This window comes from Theropithecus gelada, chromosome 9, assembly GCF_003255815.1.
Source record: "Theropithecus gelada isolate Dixy chromosome 9, Tgel_1.0, whole genome shotgun sequence".
Lineage (NCBI taxonomy): Eukaryota > Metazoa > Chordata > Mammalia > Primates > Cercopithecidae > Theropithecus > Theropithecus gelada.
This window is the reverse complement of record NC_037677.1, coordinates 59,327,890-59,349,907: the sequence shown is the minus strand read 5'-3', so window position 1 is coordinate 59,349,907 and position 22,018 is coordinate 59,327,890. Positions and strand designations below refer to the sequence as shown.

At 39.5% G+C, this 22,018-nt stretch overlaps 1 protein-coding gene and 1 pseudogene across 4 annotated transcripts in view; both read left to right on the top strand.

Moving 5' to 3' along the window:
• The window catches only part of ADK (adenosine kinase), a 567,868-nt gene that overhangs the window by 502,867 nt on the left and 42,983 nt on the right, over nucleotides 1-22,018 (top strand). The window lies entirely within an intron of this gene.
• Nucleotides 9,787-11,007, top strand: LOC112631696 (annotated as a pseudogene).

The following is a 22,018-nucleotide window of genomic DNA, read 5'->3' as shown; positions in this document are numbered from 1 at the left end:
TACCTTCATTAGCACTAAGTTTTCTATATCAGCTTTTCTAGAATTTTTGTTTCAAAATTGTATTCCTCTAGTTTATTTGCAGTTTTTCTCTTTCTCTTCTAATTGTTTAATTGTCCATCCCCTACACCCTGCACCAAGGCAAATGTACTGTCTTTAATCCATATGTGCCCATAAATTCTAAACTCAAAGATTTCTGGTTGTCCCTTATATTTATGGTATTTTTCTACTTCTTCTCTGTTCAGTATATTTTTGCAAGTGTTTCAGTTTTCTTCAGTGTTTAAGGTTCTCTAGTGTGTCATTTCATTTTCATGCATCAGAGTGATTCCTACCAGTCTTATATGGAGTCTCTTACATGATGATTTTTTAATGAGTAAAGTGCAATATTGAGCAACATTGAAGATTTTATTTCTTAATCTAAAACATAGTATTTATTTAATAATGAGATGAAAATACAGGTTTTGTGAAAGGGAGAAAGGTGTTTCTCTAAATATTATACCTGTGTCGAAAAGCTGCAAGTGCTACTACCACTGTTTATGACCCCTGAATGATTTCTGCTTTCTTTATGTTAATACTTACTCTAATAGTAATTGAACTCCCAAAAAGATCACAAAGTCCCCAATTGCTAGCTTTGTAAATACATTGATGTGTACCTTGTTTGATGAGATAAAAGCTTCAGTAAGTGATATCACCACCTGTGTGGTTAATTTCTAAATATTGTTTGTCTAATACATTGTTGTCAGTGACAACTGAACAAGAACTTTTAGAAGCAGTTGGCTGTCCATTAATGGCAGATTTCAAGGCTATGGAAACTGTGCCAGTTCAGCCCCGCATTTTTCTATATTATCATATCAATTGAGTCAGTTCAGAGTAGACAAAGCAAGGTTATGGGAACCACCTAGAGCATCATGCACCATTTAACATCAATGCAGCATACATGAACATCTGCAACTCCAATCTTATTAACAGAGGATAGAATGGAAGGCAGTAAACAGCTTTCTTCATCACTTAATTGCAAAATAGTATTTCCTAATTTTTGCATTGTTTATCAACAGCAACTTTATCAATAATTGTATAATTATGGTTGCCTAGATCACAGTGCCCTCATGCATCTTGTCACTTATTATAGAGTGGTCTGAATTTAATTTGAATTTGAACACATGATACAAGGATAATAATATAAGTTCCTTGAAATGTGAGTTGCAGAATACAAAAATTTTGTGTAGTAGGAGAATGACAAGTTATGATTTTTCTTTTACTTTGGGGATTAACACAGGGAAATGAAAGACTGAAAGGCAGTGAAAGATGAGGGGAAGCCACTAGTTAGATTCAAACATAGACCCATTGAACATGAGAGTAGGTTATGTTCCTTAGAATTAATCATGAGTAATTCAATGTTTGCTTTAGGCCCAAATTGAGCTGAATTAAAACAGGATTATTATGCTTAGGTCTTCCCTTCAGTTTCTGTAGTTAAAGAGAAAATGGCAGAAAACTACAAATATAGTGAGGAAAAAGCTATGGTGGCCAAAGTTAAAAATACCACATGCTGAGGAAAGCCTTGACATAGCTGCTCAGCCTTCACTGCTGTTGCTTTTTAAGCCTGATAATGCCACTACTCCTAATTAGCAAATGTTAGTATTACAGTCAGCAATCAAGTGCAGTCTTCAGGCTTTGTGGCAGCAGTTTCACAGTGCAAAATATTGAAGAAAAAACGAAGGAAAACAATATAAGCTCAGCCACGGTTATTGGTGTGGTCAGTGGGAGTTGTCTCACAAGAGAGCAGGAAAAGGAAAATGTGAAAAACAATGGGTACATTTAAAGCATGTAAGACAAGGGCCGGCTAGTCTGAAAAGTTTGTCTATTTTAATCATGAAAATCTCACATTTTGACTTAAATCCATTATGTTTAAGGAAAAATCTAAGGCCTGTTCATGAAATTACACTTGAAATATTTTAATTTACGGTTAGAATCTCCTTCCCAAATTAAAAGGTATTAAATTGCATATTGAGTGAGCTCCATTTGTACTCAGCTCTTCCCAATTGATAAACATAGTAATTTCCTTTTAAAAAAAAAAAAACCTCTAGAGTTAGAATGTTTTCTCTCCCTAATTAGTCTGTATTTATGCCTTTAATAATTATCTGTTCATTTTCTAGCAGCGAATATTTGTTCTCAGATTAAATTGCAGAAGGAAGAAAAAAAAGATAGCTACCCACAGTATACTATCCACAGATGATATAGAGTTATGTCCCTCTTTGTGTGGTTCTTGAGTATAATAGACATAACAGAAGCTTTCTTAATATGATAATCTATTATTTTTTCTATTTGGGGGATGCTAAGAACTGGTTTACTAGAGGTAATAGTTTGATCTGTAGTTATTTATGTTAAAAGATTTTTTTAAAAGGTAATTATAGCCTCTACTATAAACTTGAAAAAGTTGTTCTGACTCTGTGCAGAATGAGCAGGGAGATATTACTGTATACATACATATAAGCATATATGCCTCTTATCTGAATACCTCAGGGAGCACACTTTTCTGAACCAGGGCTTTGCAATAAATGTGTGTACTACTAACTCTGACACATGTATAGTTCTCCTTTAAAGAACTTGTATGCAAACGTTATTCAGGAACCTCTTCTAGGAGCTATTTATCAAAACTGCTATGATAATAACTTTGTCCTAATGAGTTTCAGTCTCTGTTTAGGGAGTAATCGATAAACTACAAATTAATGTTCCATAATTCACATTATAATGCACATATAATTATTTTGAGATGAGGCAAACCCTGTGCATTTAGTTTACAGCTGTAATTAAGTAAGCTCATTTGATACTAATTAAGTAAGCCTAAAAGGATCATAGGTTTGTGTATTTAATTATCAAGGTACAATCAGCAACTAATTTCTTGAAAAGCTTTCCTATCTTCAGTTCAACACTGATCTCAGCCCACACTACAATTTATCTTCTTGCATCTTCAGTAGATTAAAATGCATTGTGAATTGTGGAGAATCTACTAGGTAAGTTAGCTTCTTTGTTTAAAAAATACATATATGTATATATACACATACATATATGTATGTATCTTGCCATGTGAAAAAACAGGCTTAAGAATACAGAAATTCTATAATCTGGCAAAACTGTCCTTAAGAAGTGAAGGAGAAATTAAGACATTTCCAGATAAAAGATAAAGAGTTTTATTGCTAATAGACCTGTCCTACAAGAAATGCTAAAAGGGAATGTTTCAGGATTAAATGAAAGAATGCTAGACAGTAACTCAAAGCCATATGAAGAAATAAAGAACTCCTGTAAAGTTATCTACATAAGTAAATATAAAAACCAGTATTGCTGGTTTGTAACTCTTCTTTCATTCATGAAAGGAAAATGCCTGGTTCACTCTTGTAATCCCAGCACTTTGAGAGGCCAAGGCAGGCAGATCATGAGGTCAAGAGATCAAGACCACCCTGGCCAACATGGTGAAACCCTATCTCTACTAAAAATATAAAAATTAGCTGGGCATGGTGGCACGCGCCTGTAGTCCCAGCTACTCGGGAGGCTGAGGCGGGAGAATCACTTGAACCTGGGAGGTAGAGGTTGCAGTGAGCCAAGATCGCACCACTGCACTCCAGCCTGGTGACAAAGCAAGACTCCATCTCAAAAAAAAAGAAGAAAAATGCCTAAAAACAAATTATATGTTAATGGAAAGACATGTAAAATATGTAATTTATGACGACAACATAAAGGGGAACAGAGCTGTATAAGAGCAAGGCTTTTAATACTCTCCAGGCTAAGTTGGTATTAATTCAAACTAGATTGTTATGAATTTAGGATTTTAATTGTAATTCCCATAATAACCACTAAGAAAATAAGAAATAGGTCAGGCACGGTGGCTCACGCCTATAATCCCAGCACTTTGGGAGGCCAAGGCAGGCAGATCACAAGGTCAGGAGATCAAGACCATCCTGGCCAACATGGTGAAACCCCATCTCTACTAAGAATACAAAAATTAGCTGGGCATGGTGGCGCGCTGCCTGTAGTCCCAGCTACTTGGGAGGCTGAGGCAAGAGAATCACTTGAACCCAGGAGGCAGAGGTTGCAGTGAGTCAAGATCGCACTACTGCACTCCAGCCTGGGTGACAGACCGAGACTCCATCTCAAAAAAAAAAAAAAAAAGAAAGAAAATAAGAAATAATGAAGTTTTCTCTATTTTTGTTAAAGTAGTATATAAAAATTAGATTATTAGAAAATATACTTAATTGCTAGCTTAGAAGTCTTTTAAATTCTACTGTCAGCTGGGCACAGTGTCTCACACCTATATTTCCAACACTTTGGAAGCACAAGGCAGGAGGATCACTTGGGCCCTGGAGTTCAAGACCAGCCTCTGTAACATAGGGAGACCTTGTCTAGAAAAAATTAAAACAATTATCCAGGTATGATGGCATTCACCTATTGTCCTAGGTACTCAGGAGGCTGAGGTGGGAGGACCGCTTGAGACTGAAAGATTGAGGCTGCAGTGAGTCCTGATTACACCACTGTACTCCAACCTGGGCGACAGAGTGAGATTCTATTAAAAGAAAAAGAAAAAAAATCTGTCAGTCAATCAGCTAATAGTTAAATATTTAATATGGTAGACTTCCTGCTAAGTTTCAACAATTGTCTCCATTTCTTCCCACTAAATTTTTTAATGTATAGTCAAGAAAGAAGAGCTATCTGAAGTCTAGAGTGACATTCTAGTGTTGGGAAATGCTGGATAAAATGTTCACATTTTCAGATTCCCCAGCCACATTTAAACTCAAAAAATGTGAAAACTTGTCTCCGTGACTTTCCTGAAGGTCTAAAAGATATTTCTGCCTCCATCCCTTCAAAACCAAGATACCTGATTGTGAGGAGGAGAAAACTCCTATATGGTCCAGAGTATGTTGTCTTCAATCTCAAAGCATGTTTAGAGTATTGCCATTGCTATCAGAAATGTGAACTTGCCCCTCAGATCCTAGATTTTCAGATTGAGCGAATCAGAATTTAGGCTTTCCCCCTTCCTTATCAGAGGCCACTGTGGTAAAATATTATAGAAAGTAATTGTTGGCCAGGCACAGTGGCTCATGCCTGTAGTCCCAACACTTTGGGAGGCTGAGGCGGGCAGATCATTTGAGGTGAGGAGTTCGAGACCACCCTGGCCAACATGGTGAAACCCTGCTTCTACTAAAAATACAAAAATTAGCCGAGTGTGGTGGCCAGCGTCTATGGTCCCAGCTACTCAGGAAGCTGAGACAGGAGAATCACTTGAACCCAGGAGGTGGAGGCTGCCAAGATCTCGCCACTGCACTCCCGTCTGGGCGACAGAGTGAGACTCTGTCTCAAAAAAAAGAACAAAAGTAATTGCTAATGCCTAATGTTGCACCTTACAGCTCACATAGAACATTTTGTATTATCTAAAATGAGGTATTAAAATAGATGAACAAACTGATATCTGGGCTGGGAGGGAGTTGTTCCTTCTTTTATTTCTTTGGGGTACCACTAGCACAGCTTGTCAGTACATTAAAAATAGAGACTTTTTGGCATTACTTTGTTTTTTACAAGATTAACTAGCACAGCACAAATTTCTTGTGCCTAGGTATAACCAGTGTTGAGACTTCACATACCACACACAATTAAAGACACCAACCTTGTAGTACTGACAGCGATATTATGCCCAGTTTGTATATGGTGTCTGGGTCATCTGAGGAAGTAAAAATAGTATTGTGATCTGTGAACAGGCCAAGTCTAGCAGGTGCCATTTGCATAGACTAGAGTATAAATAGTATCCTCTAAAGCTATATGATGTAATGTCCCTAAAATGAATTATCTCCCATCTTCTTTCATTCTCAGAAACAAAAATACTGATTCTTGTATTGTTTGATGGAAAACTATTAATTGTTCAACATAACTAGCAAAGTATAAAGACTTGACACCTAATGACTTCTTTTTTCTCTGAGAGTTAGAATTAGTATGTAGCTTAAGAAGAGCTGTAGGCATTTAGAATGATGTTTGGGGCAGTGAAGGGGAAATGGAGGCATCAGCTAGGGATAGTTTAGAACCAGTTCTGAATGGAATTGCCAAAATTAGGTATAGTATTAGAAAATATGGCCTATTTTGACACAGGATCTTGAATTTTTTTTTAATAGGCTTGTGCCATTCTTCTTAATCTAATAGGCATTGCCTATCCTGAATTATGGAGAACTGGTTTGTCTAGTGACATCCCATATGTTATAGGAAGAATGTTTCCTTCTTTAAAATTTTTTGATAGACACTTGAGTCAAATGAAGAAATCCCAGATGAAAAATTTCAGAAAGGACATTCTACTGTCTTGTTTGGAAAATTGTCCCTTTCAGCTAGTTGTAAGCCAAAGGAGAAAACTTAAGGGATTTTATTATGCAGCTACATTTTTTAACTGATAACAGTTAGCCTTCCCTGTCCTTTCCTGCCTAAACAGATCCTGATGCTGCAAACCAACATTTCTTTCTGTTTTTATCACTGTTGATGCAGGTTATTTAAAAGAGAATCAGTGGTATGGTAGCAAATGTTTTATGACTGGCTTTCAGGAAAAAATAACGTAGATTAGTTGCAATTGTGTCATGCTTTAAATACTCCCACCATCAATGTGAGGTCGCTGAATGCAGATTTGAGAAGAGCTTTGTATATGCAGAATTAGTTCTCATTAGCCACTCTGGCTCCAGCACACCACTGACAGTTAAAAGAGGTGGATGACTGATGTGAGCAACCATGTGAATGAATGTCAAAAACATTATGCTAAAAAAAAGTGCTGAGATAAGAAGCCAGATATAAAAGAACATATACTGTATGTTTACATTTATTTGAATTTAGAACAGGCAATATTAATTTACAGTGATAGAAATCGGATCAGTAGCTTTTTGGTTTTTGTTTTATTGAGAAAGAATTTGGCTATGAAGGGATATGAAGGAACTTTCTTCTTTTTTTTTTTTTTTTTGAGACAGAGTCTCAGTCTTGTCACCCAGGCTGGAGTGCAATAGTGCCATCTCGGCTCACTGCAACCTCTGCCTCCAGGTTCAAGCAATTCTCCTGCCTTAGCCTCCCAAGTACCTGGGATTACAGGTGCCCACCACCACGCCCAACTAATCTTTTTGTATTTTTAATGGAGACAGGGTTTCACCATGTTGGCCAGGCTGGTCTCGAACTCAGGACCTCAGATGATCCACCCACCTTGGCCTCCCAAGGTGCTGAGATAACAGGTATGAGCCGGCGCACCTGGCTGGGAACTTTCTTAGATAAAAATATTCATAGCAGCATTACCCAATAGAACTTTCTACAGAACTATCAGTGTAACAATTGTATTTTCATTCCTTGCTTGGGAAAAATAAAAAACCAAACAGCAATTTAAAGATAGCCTAGTAGGCTAGGTGTGGTGGCTCACACCTGTAATCCTAGCATTTTGGGAGGCCGAGGCGGGCAGATCACTTGAGGTCAGAAGTTCGAGACCAGCCTGGCCAGCATGGTGAAACCCCATCTCTATTAAAAATACAAAAATTAGCCAGCTGTAGTGGCAGGCGCTTACAATCTAGGCTACTTGGGAGGCTGAGGCAGGAGAATCACTTGAACCTGGGTGGCAGAGGTTGCAGTGAGCTGAGATCAACGCCACTGCACTGCAGCCTGGGTGATAGAGTGAGACTTAGTCTCAAAAAAAAAAAGCCTAATTGTAAGATGGAACCCAGTATGCTAGTATATATTTTTAACAGTCAGTTCATAGCAAACCAAGCCCTAGTTTGTTGTGTTTTCTAATTTCCATGGTGTAAATACTCCCACCATGACTCACCGTTCAAACTACCAAGATGAAGGCATTGAATGGTGAGTTGGGAAGAGAAATGTACAATCAATTCGTAAGCCGGTGTGAACTCAATTTCTGAACTGCTTCTACCGATCACTATTATTGAGGGACTAAATTTTCTTGGTTTTAGTTTAATTCTTTAGATTATTCAATCTTTCCCAGAGCTGTGTCTTTGCCCAGAGACTTTATTGAACCTCAGATGTCTGACTAAGCTGTAGCTCAAGTTTAGATCCTTTAACAGAAGGAAGAACATGAGGACCTGAGTGCAGTGGCTCACGCCTGTAATCCTAGCACTTTGGGAGGCTGAGGTTGGCAGATCACTTGAGGTCAGGAGTTCAAGACCAGCCTGGACCACAGGATGAAACCCTATCTCTACTAAAAATACAAAAATTAGTTGGGCATGGTGGTGGGCACCTGTAATCCCAGCTACATGGGAGGGTAAGGCAGGAGAATTGCTTGAACCCAGGAAGCAGAGGTTGTAGTGAGCCGAGATTATGCCACTGCTCTCCAGCCTGAGTGACAGATCTAGACTCTGTCTCCAAAAAAAAGAAAAGGAATAACATGAGTATTATCCTTCAAGTATTTCTGCAACTTTTTTTCCCCCCTGGTGCTGCAGCTTCTATTCATAAAGAATGGTGAGGAATACAACCAAGCTTTAAAATCAGTGTACTTGAGAGGTTTTGTTGTTGTTGTTTTTACAGGTAATTAACCATATGTTACACATTTTAATCTGCTTTTAAGTGCAAGAGAGATTGGCAAATGACTCAATAAAGAAAAGACTTCTGCTTAAATTGGATAAAATGGTTGTTTACTGGTGTTTATTGCTGTATTCCAAGTAGACAAGTAATCTGTGAATCTAGTTTAGTTTATTGGACAACAAGTAGTACTCAAAACTTTTATCAGTGTTTGATTGTCAGGGTGCCCATTGAAATTGACTTCATACTTTAGGGAACTTTAATTTTATTGTACAGTATATACTGTTAAAAAAAAAATCTTTGTCTTTCAGTATAAACCTATGACATTGCCTTGTGGCATTATTATCCCTGAAATGCTTTCTTGCTCTAAGATTTCTTCTATGCCATAGAGAAAAAAAGGAACTTTTGGTTACCTCCTATCTAATGCAGTTTTGGGTTTTTTTGTTTTGTTTTGTTTTGTTTTTTGTAAACTCTAAATATTTTCCATTGCCACCATCAACAATTCAAATAACAATCTTACTGAGGGAAAGTCCATGATTAGAAATAGCTGCTTCTTCAAAAATAAAGAACTTTGTATGTACATATCCATTTTGAAAATCTTGACCATTGTGCTCAGAAGAAGATATATGATTTTAAGAAGGGTCACATTTAGAATACCAATAATGTCCTACTCCTGCAATAATTGGAACCAGGCCACTAAAAAGAAAGCAACTGATGTTTGGCCTTTCAGTATTTTCTATAACTATGATGCCTTGGTCCAAATTATCTAATAAATGCTTCTTCCTATTCTCCCAGCCCTAAGAGTCCATGGTCTCTTTATAAAGAAGAATCATATACATACAGATATTACCTGAATTTATATGGCATCCTCATGAGGTGAATCCCGCATATGTCACTAGGATTCATTTGATTGCCCTGGTTTGATCCAATTCAAATATTAATTCAGGCCAGGTGCAATGGCACATGCCTATAATCCCAGCACTTTGGGAGGCTGAGGTGGGTGGATCACCTGAGTTCAGGAGTTTGAGGCCAGCCTGGCCAACATGGGGAAACCCCCATTTCTACTAAAAATACAAAAATTAGCCAGGTGTGATGGCAGGCACCTGTAGTTCCAGCAACTTGGGAGGCCGAGGCAGGAGGATTACTGGAACCCAGGAGGCAGAGGTTGCAGTGAGTAAGCCAAGATTGCACCACTGCACTCCAGCCTGGGTGACAAGAGCGAGACCCTGTCTCAATAGAAAAAAAAAAGGTGGGGGGGCCAATATGGGCCCAGGGCCTGCCATTCAGACTTCTGCTTGTTGTGGAGACCAAGGGCTGGCGGCAGGTTAGTCACAGGTGAAGAAAATGGGGTGAGCGAACCCAGCACTCTGCGAGGGCCCCAACCCCTCCTGACTGGGGCCCAGGAGCTCAACAGGCAGTGACCGGCAACCCCTTCACCCTGGGCCGCCTTCCCTTCATCAACTCTGGGAACCTTACTCTGGGGGTTGCAGTTGGGAGTCAAGAAGAAAACCTTCACCCCAAATATCATCAGTCAGAAGAACCCAAGGAAGAAGTAGCTGTCAAGAAGGAGAAACGTGAAAGGGACAGAGATGGACAGAGAGAGGTTCATGGACAGGGATGAGGCCGCCCAGAAGTGATCCAGTCCCACTCCATCTTTGAGCAGGCCCAGCTGAAATAATGAAGAAAAAAGGGAACTGGGATAAGATAGTGGATGTGTCAGACATGGGACCTTCTCATCATCAACATCAAAAAAGAGAAGAAAGAGATGGATGAAGACACGAAACATCTCACCATGCTGGAAAAGGACGATTTCATCGATGACCCCAGGCTGAGGAATGACACTCGAAACATGCCTGTGCAGCTGTCATTGGCTCACTCAGGGTGGCTTTTTAAGGAAGAAAATGATGAACCAGTTGTTAAACCTTGGCTGGCTGGCCCCAAGGAAGAGGTAGGTGTACCTACTGTGAAATTGAAAGAGGAGCCACAAGATGAGGAGGAAGAGGCCAAGATGAAGGCTCCTCCCAGAGCAGCCAGGAAGGCTCCCTGGCCTCCCGAAGGACATACCTGTGGCAGAGCTGCTCAGGGAGCTGAGCCTCACCAAAGAGAAACTGCTGTTCCTCCAGCTGCCAGACAACTCTCCCTGGCCACCCACCACCCAGCTCATCAAGGCAGAGGTGCAGGGCGAGGATAGACAGGTGGTACTCATCAAGCAGGAGAAAGACCAGGAAGCCAGGCTGGCAGAGAATGCTTCTATCCTAGCTGACCTGACAGAGGGTCAGGTTGGCAAGCTGCCCATCCACAAATCCAAAAGGGTACAACCCCTCCTGGGCAAGGTTACTCTGGATGTGACCATGGGAACCGCCTGCCCTTTCCTGCAGGAGAGGGTGTCTGTGGGCCTTGGAGGTAGGACCAGGGAGACATGTGAAGCACAAACTTGTGTGTTCCCCCAATTTTGACTCCCTCTTAGATCACAAACACTGGTAAAATGATCAGATGGAGGAGGATGGCGGGCAGCTGCTGTCTGCTCCAGACATATTGTTCTCGAATCTCTGCAACCCAGGAGAGGCCAGTTGAGCCCACCCACTCCAATCTTTGGCAGCCATTGTCCCAGTTTCCCCCAGAGCCCACGGGGCTTCCTCTCACAGCAACTGTGAATGCCACAGTGACTTTCCCACAGTGTGGAGATGGCACATCCTTGCTGCTGGGGACTTGTCCATGCTATTTATTTTTGTATTTGTGTCTTAATCTCTTCAACTGACTGCATCCTCCCAAGGGAGGGGGGAGGATGTGTGGGAAGGTGCAGGCTTTTGGTGGCTGTTGGGGCATCAGGCAGGAAGTGTGAGGACTGCAGCTTTTGCTGGTGCTCCCTTCTTCCTCCCAGAGGCAGCGTAGGAGAGAGAGCAAGGATTGAGTCTGAGACTTAAGCATGGGGTCCCACCTCATCAGTTCCTGGTTGATGAAAAAAACTACCTAACTTTTCTGAGCCTCCTGTTCCTCATCTAACAAAAATGGGGATGATACCTACTTCGCAGGGTTGACGTGAGGATTACATGGGATATTATAGATGAAAACTCCTTGCACAAGGCCAGAACCAGTAGCCACTCAATAAATGTTAATTTCCTTTTAAGTAAATAAATAAATAATCAAGTGTTAATTCAAAGTCCCACGAGAGCATTCTATGTTTTGGGGTTTTCGTTTTGTTTTGTTTTAGAGACAGGGTCTCATTATTTCACCTAGGCTGAAGTACAGTGGCACAATCACAACTCACTGCATCCTCGAATTCCTGGACTCAAAAGGATCCTCCTGCCTCAGCCTCCTGCGTAGCTGGAACTATGAGCATGTGCTACCATACCTAGCTAACTTTTTTTAGCCTGTAGACTGCCTCTGTGGAGAGTTTTTTAAATTTTTTGTCAAAACGGGATCATGCTTTGTTGCCCAGGCTGGTCTTGAGTTCCTGGCCTAAAGTGTTCCTCCCACCTTGGCTGAGACAACAGGTGTGAGCCACTGCACCTGGTCAGCCTTCTATCTTTAAACAGGATCTGAATCTAGATTCATCAACTCATAAATATGTCCTCATTTTAAAATGATGGAATGATAGAAAGTGAAAGCACCAATCAAATAATATTTTCATTATTTCCAGAATGTGTTCAGCACAGTTAGGTCTGGAAAGGTTTTTGGGAAAGGTTGTGCAAGGTTGAATTTATTCATTCCTTCTAAATTTCAAGCAATTGTATGATTTACTTTTATATAAGCATCTGAAATGCTAAATTATTAAATCCCAGTGGCAGGATCATTGACAACTAGAAACTTGAGTTTATTTGCTTACGTGGTTTACTAAACTAAGCTAGAGAAACATAGTACAGTTATTTACTACTTAATATCAGCCAGAAAATGTATAGTGAGTTCATACTGTACTAGATTCTGGGAGAGAATCAAATGTAAAACATACACCAGTCTCAAGGAACTTAAAATCTAGTAGGAAGAATCATTATATTCAACAATAAATGTTAATTGAGCACCTACTCTCTACCAGATACAGTACTAAGAGCTGGGAATAAGATTAAGTCATAATTCCTACCCATAAGGAGCTCAAAGTTTAGTTGAGAAGACATTTGTAAAGAAGTAATTATAACTATGATAGATACTTTCCTGAAAGTATGTGAAGGTTATAAGTGATGGCATAAAAGAGAATGATCAGCTCTGCTTGGAGGCCAAGGACTATAGCCAAGAAGACATGCCTTATTTGGAACTAAGAGTGAAAAACAATTTGAAATGTAGACTTGATATATACATAAGAATAAAAGACCATGGCACATTTGGGAAATCATGAGCATGACCAAAGAGTAACTGTTTGACTAAAGTTACTCTTTTGGTCAGGGAAAGGTAAAGTTTGAACAAAGGCTGGATTCATATCCTAGAGTTAAGAGTTCATTCAATATAGAACCATTGAAGAGTTTTTAACAGGGGAATAACATCAGATTTGTATTCATGAAAAATTACTCCATTTATTCATCATATATTTATTGAGCCCCTATAATATACCAGGCATAGTTCTGGATGCTAGCGATCATCAGAAAAAAATATTGCCTTTTCTATAACTCCTCTTACCTAGGCAGCCAAGTTTTGTGCCCTGAGCCCTAGCTCCTTTCCTGTGCTCAACTGAGTGAATCAGGGTTAGAAACCTCACCAAAGGTAGACAGTCCATAGATGATCAGTGAACTATGAGCTAATACAGCAGAGGAAACTAGTTTTTTGTTTGTCTGTTTTTGAGATAGGATCTCCCTCTGTCACCCAGGCTGGAGTACAGTGGTGCTATCATGGCTCACTACAGCCCCAACCTCCTGGGTTAAAGCAATCCACCCACCTTAGTTAGCCTCCCAAGTAACTGGGACTATAGGCACGCACCACCATGCCCAGCTGACTTTTTATTTTTTTTGTAGAGACAGCCTGTTGTGCAGGCTGGTCTCAAACTCCTGGGCTCAAGTGATTCTCCTATTTCAGCCTCCCAAGGCTCTGGGATTACAGGCATGAACCACCATGCCTGACTGGAAACCAGTTCTTCAGATAAGAGAGTGCAGCAGATAACATTTAAAGAAGTAGAGACCAGGTTGAAATGAACAGCTTTATAGTAAGATTAAAGTGATATGCTTCATTTAGTGAACTTATTAAAGATAACAGAAACCTCATTAATTCATATTGTACGTGTGTGTGTGTGTGTATATATATATAGAGAGAGAGAGAGAGAGCGCATCTGAAATGCTAAATTATTAAATCCCAATAGCAGGATCATTGACAACTAGAAACTTGAGTTTATTTACTTACGTGGTTTACTAAACTAAGCTAGAGAGAGACAGAGAAAGAGAGAGTCAGGTGCAGTGGCCCACACCTATAATCCCAGTACTTCAGGAAGCCAAGGTGGGAGGATCACTTGAGTCTAGGAGTTTGAAACCAGCCTAGGCAACATAGGGAGGCCCTATCTCTATTAAAAAAAAAAAAAAAAAGATTAACTGGGCATGGTGGCGCATGCCTGTGGTCCCAGCTATGTAGGAAGTTGAGGCAGGAAGATCATTTGAACCCGGAGCTCAAGGCTGCTGTGAGCTGTGATGGCACCACTGCACCCGAGCCTGGGTGACAGAGATCCTGTCTCTAAAAAATTTCTTAAATGCACTCACATACACTAAACCAAGGGGAAATAAGGTTTTAGAGCAGTAATTCCATCTATCATTGTTTTCTTGGTCATTTTTCCATGGAAAACTATTTTTGTATTCAAAGTCAACACTCATTCACTTATATATTTACATTCAAAAGTGAAGACCTTAACTGGAATTAACTTGAAACATTTATGGAAAATTAGATGCAAACATGAACAAATTAAGAGATTTTACCACAAATAATGATGTAGAGGCAGGTAGTCTGCAAGGTCAGAACCATGCCTTCAGAAGCAGCAATTTTAAGTGAGACCTGAATCTCCTATACTCAAAGGTCTCGCATTAGTCAGCATTCTCTAGAGGGATAGAACTAACAGTATATATACATATACATACATATATACACATATACATACATACATATATACACACACACACATACATACATATATATATATGAGTTTATTAACTAGTGTTAACTCACACGATCACAAGGTCCCACAATAGACCATCTACAAGCTAGGAGCAAGGAAGCCAGTCTGAGTCTCAAAGCTGAAGAACTTGGAGTCCGATGTTCGAGGGCAGGAAGCATCCAGCACAGGAGAAAAATATAGGCTGGGAGGCTAAGCCAGTCTGGACTTCTCATGTTTTTCTGCCTTCTTTATACTCTCTGGCAGCTGATTAGATGGTGCCCACCAAGATTAAGGGTGGGTCTGCCTTCCCCAGCCCACTGACTCAAATGTTAATCTCCTTTGGCAACACCCTCACAGACACACCCAGGATCAATATTTTGCATCCTTCAATCCAATCAAGTTGATACTCAGTATTAACCATCACAAGTTTCATTTCAAGATTAATAATATCCTTGTCCATTTAATCATTAAAAAGAATGCTTATTATCTGTCAACTTTTACTCTAAGTGCTTTATATGTTTTAACTAATTTACTCCTCACAAAAATCCTATAAGTACCTATAAATGCTATTATTGTTCCTTTTTTCTTTCTTTCTGAGACAACGTCTGGCTCTGTCACCCAGGCCGGAGTGCAGCGGCATGATCTCGACTCACTGCAATTTCCTGCTCCTGGACTCTAACCATCCTCCCACCTCAGCCTCCCAAGTAGCTGGGACTACAGGAATGCACTACCACATCCGGCTAGTGTTTTTGTATTTTTTGTAGAAATGGGGTTTTGCCATGCTACCCAGGCTGGTCTCGAACTTGTTAGCTCAAACGATCCGCCCATCTCAACCTCCCAAAATGCTGGGATTACAGACATGTGCCACCATGTCTAGCCTCCTATTTTACATATGAGAAAATTGGCCTGGCACAGTGGCTCGTGCCTGTAATCCCAACACTTTGGGAGGCCGAGGTAGGAAGATTACTTGAGCTTAGGAGTTTGAGACCAGCCTGGGCAACATGGCGAAAACTCATCTCTACAAAAAATTAGCTGGGCATGGTGGCATGCACCTGTAATCCCAACTACCTGGGAGGCTGAGGTAGGAGGATCACTTGAGCCAGGGAAGTTGAGGCTGTAGTGGTGAGCCGAGATCGCACCACTGCCCTCTAGCCAGGGTGACAAAGTGAGACCCTGTCTCAAAAAAAAAAAGGGGCCGGGCACGGTGGCTCATGCCTGTAATCCCAGCACTTTGGGAGGCCGAGGCGGGTGGATCATGAGGTCAGAAGTTCGAGACCAGCCTGGCCAATATGGTGAAACCCCATCCCTACTAAAAATACAAAAATTAGCCAGGTGTGGTGGTGCACACCTATAATCCCAGCTGCTCAGAAGGCTGAGGCAGAAGAATCGCTTCAACTCAGGAGGCAGAGGCTGCAGTGAGCCGAGATCGTGCCACTGCACTCCAGCCTGGGTGACAGAGTGAGACTCCATCTCAAAGAAAAAAATAAAAGCAAAAAAAAGGAGAATTTAATTTGATTACCAGATTGTAAATGGGAAATCTGGAATGTGAACCCAAGCATTCTGACTTATATTCTTAACCACAGTTATACTCCCTCTATTCTCTATGGAGAATTTATCAACTTAATTTAGTCAAATTTGGTTATCAGTACCAGGCTTACGGGAATTTAAATGTCAGTTAACTGCTGTATCACGATGAATCAAAATCTATTTATTCCATGATCACCTTTTTTTCAGAAAAGTAGTTGCAACATTACTTGAATGACAACTTTGGGATCACATTTTACTACTTCTCTTTCATTCATTTGTCCCAAATTCCTGCCTTTGCCATGGGACCCTAGGCAGTTGACAAACTCTGTGAGCCTCAGTGTCATCATTTATAAAATAAGATTAGTGATACCTTACTCATTTGAGAATTAGATGAGATAAAGTATACAAAGCATTTGGTGCAGTGCTTTTTCACTCAGATAACTACTGTTGCATTCCATTGCCTGATGTATCAAATCCAAACTTTTGCCTAGCTTTCAAAGTCTCCCTAGAAATGGCTAGATCCCACTCATCTTGATTTATTTCTTGCCTTACTTGATATATAAACTTTCTTCTGTCTCTGTTCCTCTTGGGACATACACACCTTTCTTTTCCTCTCTTCTTCATTATCCACATCTTTAAGACCTAGTTTAAGTTCAGTCTTCTCCGTGAAAGCATCTCCAGTTAAACTCATATTGTTTCTTCCCTTTTTTGAACTCCTGTTGAAGTTATAATAGATATTACATTCTGTGACATTTCACAGATTCTTTGATATATGCTAGGTTTCTCTTTCCATCTAGATTCTAAGCTCCTTGAGAAGACAGATCATGTCTTAATATTTTTCTGTATCTCCCCCAGAGGATCTAACAGAGTATCATAACTATTATTCTATGAGATCTAATGAGCTCATAGCTATTGTTCAACAAATACTTATTACCTGATTGAAGAAAATAAGCTCCTAAAATTACCTTATAATATTATATAGGTCTTCATATTGTCAGTGTGTTTTTATAACACTGTTAATACTTAATCCATATGATAGTCACAGAAAATAGGTAGAACAGATATTATCTTCATTTTTTAGGTAATAACACTGAGTTTAAATTACATTGTGGCTTGCCCAAGGATTCTTGATAAGTAGCATTATTGACCCCACCCCCAACCCCTGCCATTCCAGTCCATTGTGCATTCTCTATCAGGCTGCCAAAATATTTTTTTTTCCTTTTGAGACAGGGCGTTGCTCTGTCACGCAGGCTGTAGAGCAGTGGCACAATCATAGCTCACTGCAGCCTCGACCACCTGGGCTCAAGCCCACCTCAGCCTACTGAGTAGCTAGGAATATAGATATGCACCACCACACCCAGCTAATTTTTACATTTTGAGTAGAGACGAAGTTTCGCCATGTTCCCAGTCTGGTCTCAAACTCCTGGGCTCAACCAGTCCTCCCGCCTCAGCCTCCCAACGTGCTGGAATTACAGACATGAGCCAGTGTGCCAGTAATATTTTCAAATCAAAGATGAGATTGCATCACTCCCTTTTTTAAAACCTTCCAACACTTTCCCATTTTACATAGAATGAAATCCTGCAAAACCCCCACATTCACTATACTGCAGGTACAGTGGCCTTCTTTAGCTTCAGCAGTCTTAGTTTGCCAAGCTTGTTGCTAGTCTGGGGCCTCTGCACTTGAATGTTCTACCCCTGGAACTTTACATGGCTTGCTCCTTCTTGCCCTTGAAATCTCAACTCAAATATCACCTCCTCAGTGAGAAAGTAACACCTATGTAAATTAACTCTCCTCCCTTGTCACACTTCATCATATCATCCTGCTTTATTTTTTCTATGGCACCTATTAATATCTCAAGTTAGGCCGGACTATGGTAGCGCATGCCTGTAATCCCAGCACTTTGGGAGGCCAAGGCGGGTGGATCATGGATCACTTGAGCTCACAATTTTAAGGTAAGCCTGGCCAACATGATGAAACCCTATCTCTGCTAAAAGAACAAAAAGTTAGCTGGGCGTAGTGGTGCACGCCTGTAATCCCAGCTACTCTGGAGGCTGAGGCACAAGAATAGCTTGAACCCAGGAGGCGGAGTTTGAAGTGAGCCAAGATCGCACCACTGTACCCCAGCCTGTGCAACAGAGCAAGATTCTATCTCAAAAAATATATATATATATATCAAATTAGCTTGTTTATATATTTGTTACTTGTGTATTGTCTATCCCCAGTAGAATGTTGGCCTCATACAACCAGAGTTTTTATCCTATTCACATCTGTATTCCCAGTCCCTAATAAAGTACCTGACACATGGTAGTCTTAATAAATATTTATTAAATAAAATAGCTAAACCCAAACTAGACTAAAACTATGGCTTTTTTGTTCCTAATCCAGTGTACTTCCCATGAACATTTAATTTTTCCTACTTTTTGTGAAAGTACTTATACGTTTGGAACTACAGTAAGAATTGATGTTCAGAACAATGACATTAAGATGTGCAGGAGGATTCTCTATTATCAAAGAAAAATTTTATTCAGTTCAAAAAGCTAAACTAATTAAAGCAGGGATATCATGGCATATTATTATATTAATACATTTAGAAAGATTTCCAAATAAAAAGACTTTCTGCTTTTTCTTTAGTTAACTAGAAAATTAAATTAACTCAGAGCTCTTTATTCCCCAAAAGTCCTTGTTAATTAGGATTGTTCTATAAATCTCTATTATTAGCAGAGTTCATCATCTGTTTTATTGCCCTGTTTATTAGGGCAGCCTGAGCAGGGTGTCTTTGCTCATATCCTGATATGTGTGTCCTAGTGAAAAGAAAAGCATTTCCGGATTCTCATTTTTTCCCTATTCCTTGATATAGGTGTATTTCATGCTGTTAGTATAACAGTTTCGTTTCCTTCTATCAGTTCTCTATATAAAGCTGGAATGATATTATTGACCTGGCTATTAAGCAAAATAATTAAATTTAAGGTCTGTTTAAAAGCATTAATGTTTTGTGACATTGTTTATGATAACAGAAGATTGAAAATAGCCTAAAAGTCCATTAGTAAAGGATTGGTTAAATAAATTATAGTATATCCATGTAGTGGACTATTATGCAGCAATAAAAAATGAGGACATTCTCTGTTTACCAAAATTGAAAGATATCCAGTATTTTAAAATATAATCCAGAGTAGCCTAGATAGTATGATACCTTTTTTTGTGTAGGTGAGGGGAGGAAAAAAATAAGAATGTAGTTGATTGTATATGCATAGAAAAATTCTGGAAGGATATATAAGAAAGCAATAACAGTGATAAACAGATTGGGAAGTAGAGGAGCAGAAACCAGCTGAATGAGAGAGATGAGCAGAGAGAGATTTTATAGCATAGCTTTTCATACGTTTTATATTTTTGAATCATACGAATGCATTACCTACTCAAAAAGTTAAATTAAAAACAAGCACAACTAAAAGTAATATGTGACCAGGTGTGGTACCTCAGCCCTGTAATCCCAGCACTTCGGGAGGCCAGGATGGGCAGATCACTTGAGGTCAGGAGTTCGAGACCAGCCTGGCCAACTTGGTGAAACCCAGTCTCTACTAAAAATACAAAAATTAGCCGGGCATGGTGGCACGCACCTGTAGTCCCAGCTGCTCAGGAGTCTGAGGAAAGATATCACTCGAACCTGGGAGGTGAAGGTTGCAGAGAGCCAGGGTCGCGCCACTGCACTCCAGCCTGGGCAACACAGCAAAACTCCATCTCAAAAAAAAAAAGTAATATGTGATTCTGTACTGAATTCTCTACCATATTAAAAATATTGCTATAAAATACATTAGGACAATTAAGAAAATTGGACTGGACTATAGATTAGATTAAAATGTTGTTTTCTGTGTTTATCAACTATAACCTGGCTAACAGAATATCATTACTCTTAGGAAATACACACTGAAGTATTAAGGGGTAAAAGGCATAATATATACCACAAATGCTAAAAAAGTTTGAAAGAATAAATAATGTTATATATATATATATATATATATGGGAGGAATGATCAACTAAATGTGGCAAAATGTTAAAAAACGGTAAATCTGGATAAATGTTGCATAGATGTTGTCTGTATTTTTCTGGGAACTTTTCTGTTAATGTAAAATTATTTCTAAATAGTTTTTAAAAACAAGCAAACAAAAACATTTTAATACTATGGAGATTACCTTATTATAAACAATGGCCAAGATACAGGAGCCTCTTAAAAGAATGTGAAGTGTTCTGGTTTTTACATAGTCATACTTTTCACTTTCTGGAGAAGTTTTTACCATCACTTTTCTGTTTCTTCCATGCCTATTGATGCTGGGTCAGAGGCAGTGGCAGGGGTAGTGACTGCATTTTACCTTGAGGTTGAAAAACACCAGGCCAAGTGTGGTGACTCATGTCTGGTGTTCAGGAGGCTGAGGCAGGAGGATCACTTGAAGCCAAGGGCTCAAGACCAGCCCGGAGAGCAAAGCAAGATCCCATCTCTACCAAAAAAAAATTTTTAATTAGCCAGGCATGTTGGCTTGCACTTGTAGTCCTAGCTGCTCAGGAGGCTGAGACAGGAGGATCCTTGTAGCCCAGGAGTTTGAGGCTGCAGTGAGCCATGATCACACCACTGCACTCCAGCCTGGGAGGCAGAGCAAGACCTTAGCTCTTGAAAAACTAGAGAAAAAAGAGAGAGAGAGAGAGGGAGGGAGTGAGGAAGAGAGAGAGAGAGAAAATGAAGAAAGGAAGGAAAAGCAAGAGAGAGAGAAAAGAAAGAAAAACACCTGCCTACCTGCCTTTCAACCTGCTGGATCAGCTTCAGTTGTATCTTCTCAACAGTTTAGGACATTAACAAAACAGTAACAATGTGGCATTTTAAAAATACTTTGAACAAAATTTTCTAAGGATATTGTGAGGTTGTGTGAAATATATAGTTAATTTGGTGGAGGTAAACCTGAAGAAACATTTAATTGTTTGGACTTGAATGACTGGATTTTTATTATTGTTCAGTTAGATATTGTGGCATTTTTAGAAACTTAACCATCTCTACTATAGTTGACTTTCAGTATAGATGCATGAAGATGCTTTTATTCTAACTAGATTGGCCTCTTAAGTGATTAGATAGTGAAGCTTGTCTCATATTTAAGTGAAGAATAAATTATTTGTATGAAGTGTCTAGAGAATGCCTAAAATTGATTATTTTGTGTTCTAGGTAAGCTAAATTTTATTGTTTTGAATGAAGGCATGCTGCAGTCTTATCTAATAAATGACACAAAACAAATCTATTATCAACTGAATTGTTAGTGTTTGTTTCCTGTCTGCTTGGGGAAGCTTATGATTTAGTGGTTTTTTAGAAATCCAGAAAGTAGGAATAATAATTATTCCCAACCCTTTTCCTTCTCACTTTACAAAAAGTTTGTGAAGAATTGAGAAATAAATGCTATGAATAATCTTAAGCTCTTAGGTAGAAGTACTTGATCAAAACTAACCGGGTCATTTTTTTACAATTAGGGCAGAAAGTTAGTTTTTACTAATTGTTCCAACAGCTACTCCAGGCTCATTTCATGCCTAAGAAAACTAGGTCCCAGTGAGAGTCATGTAAATGTCTTAGGCTTCATTGGTTGAATAACATCCATACCTGTAAGTGTATATTTAGATTTAGTGAATGTACTTCTGTGTTCATATAATAAATTTCCTAGAATAGCCATGGAATAGGTCATGCTAGTGAAAATTGTTAGTTTTGTGACTTTTTTTTTTTGAGACTGAGTTTCACTGTCGCCCAGGCTGGAGTGCAGTGGCATGATCTCTGCTCACTGCAACCTCCGCCTCCCAGATTCCAGCGATTCTCGTGCCTCAGCCTCCCAAGTAGCTAGAATTACAGGCACATGCCACCATGCCCGACTAATTTTTGTATT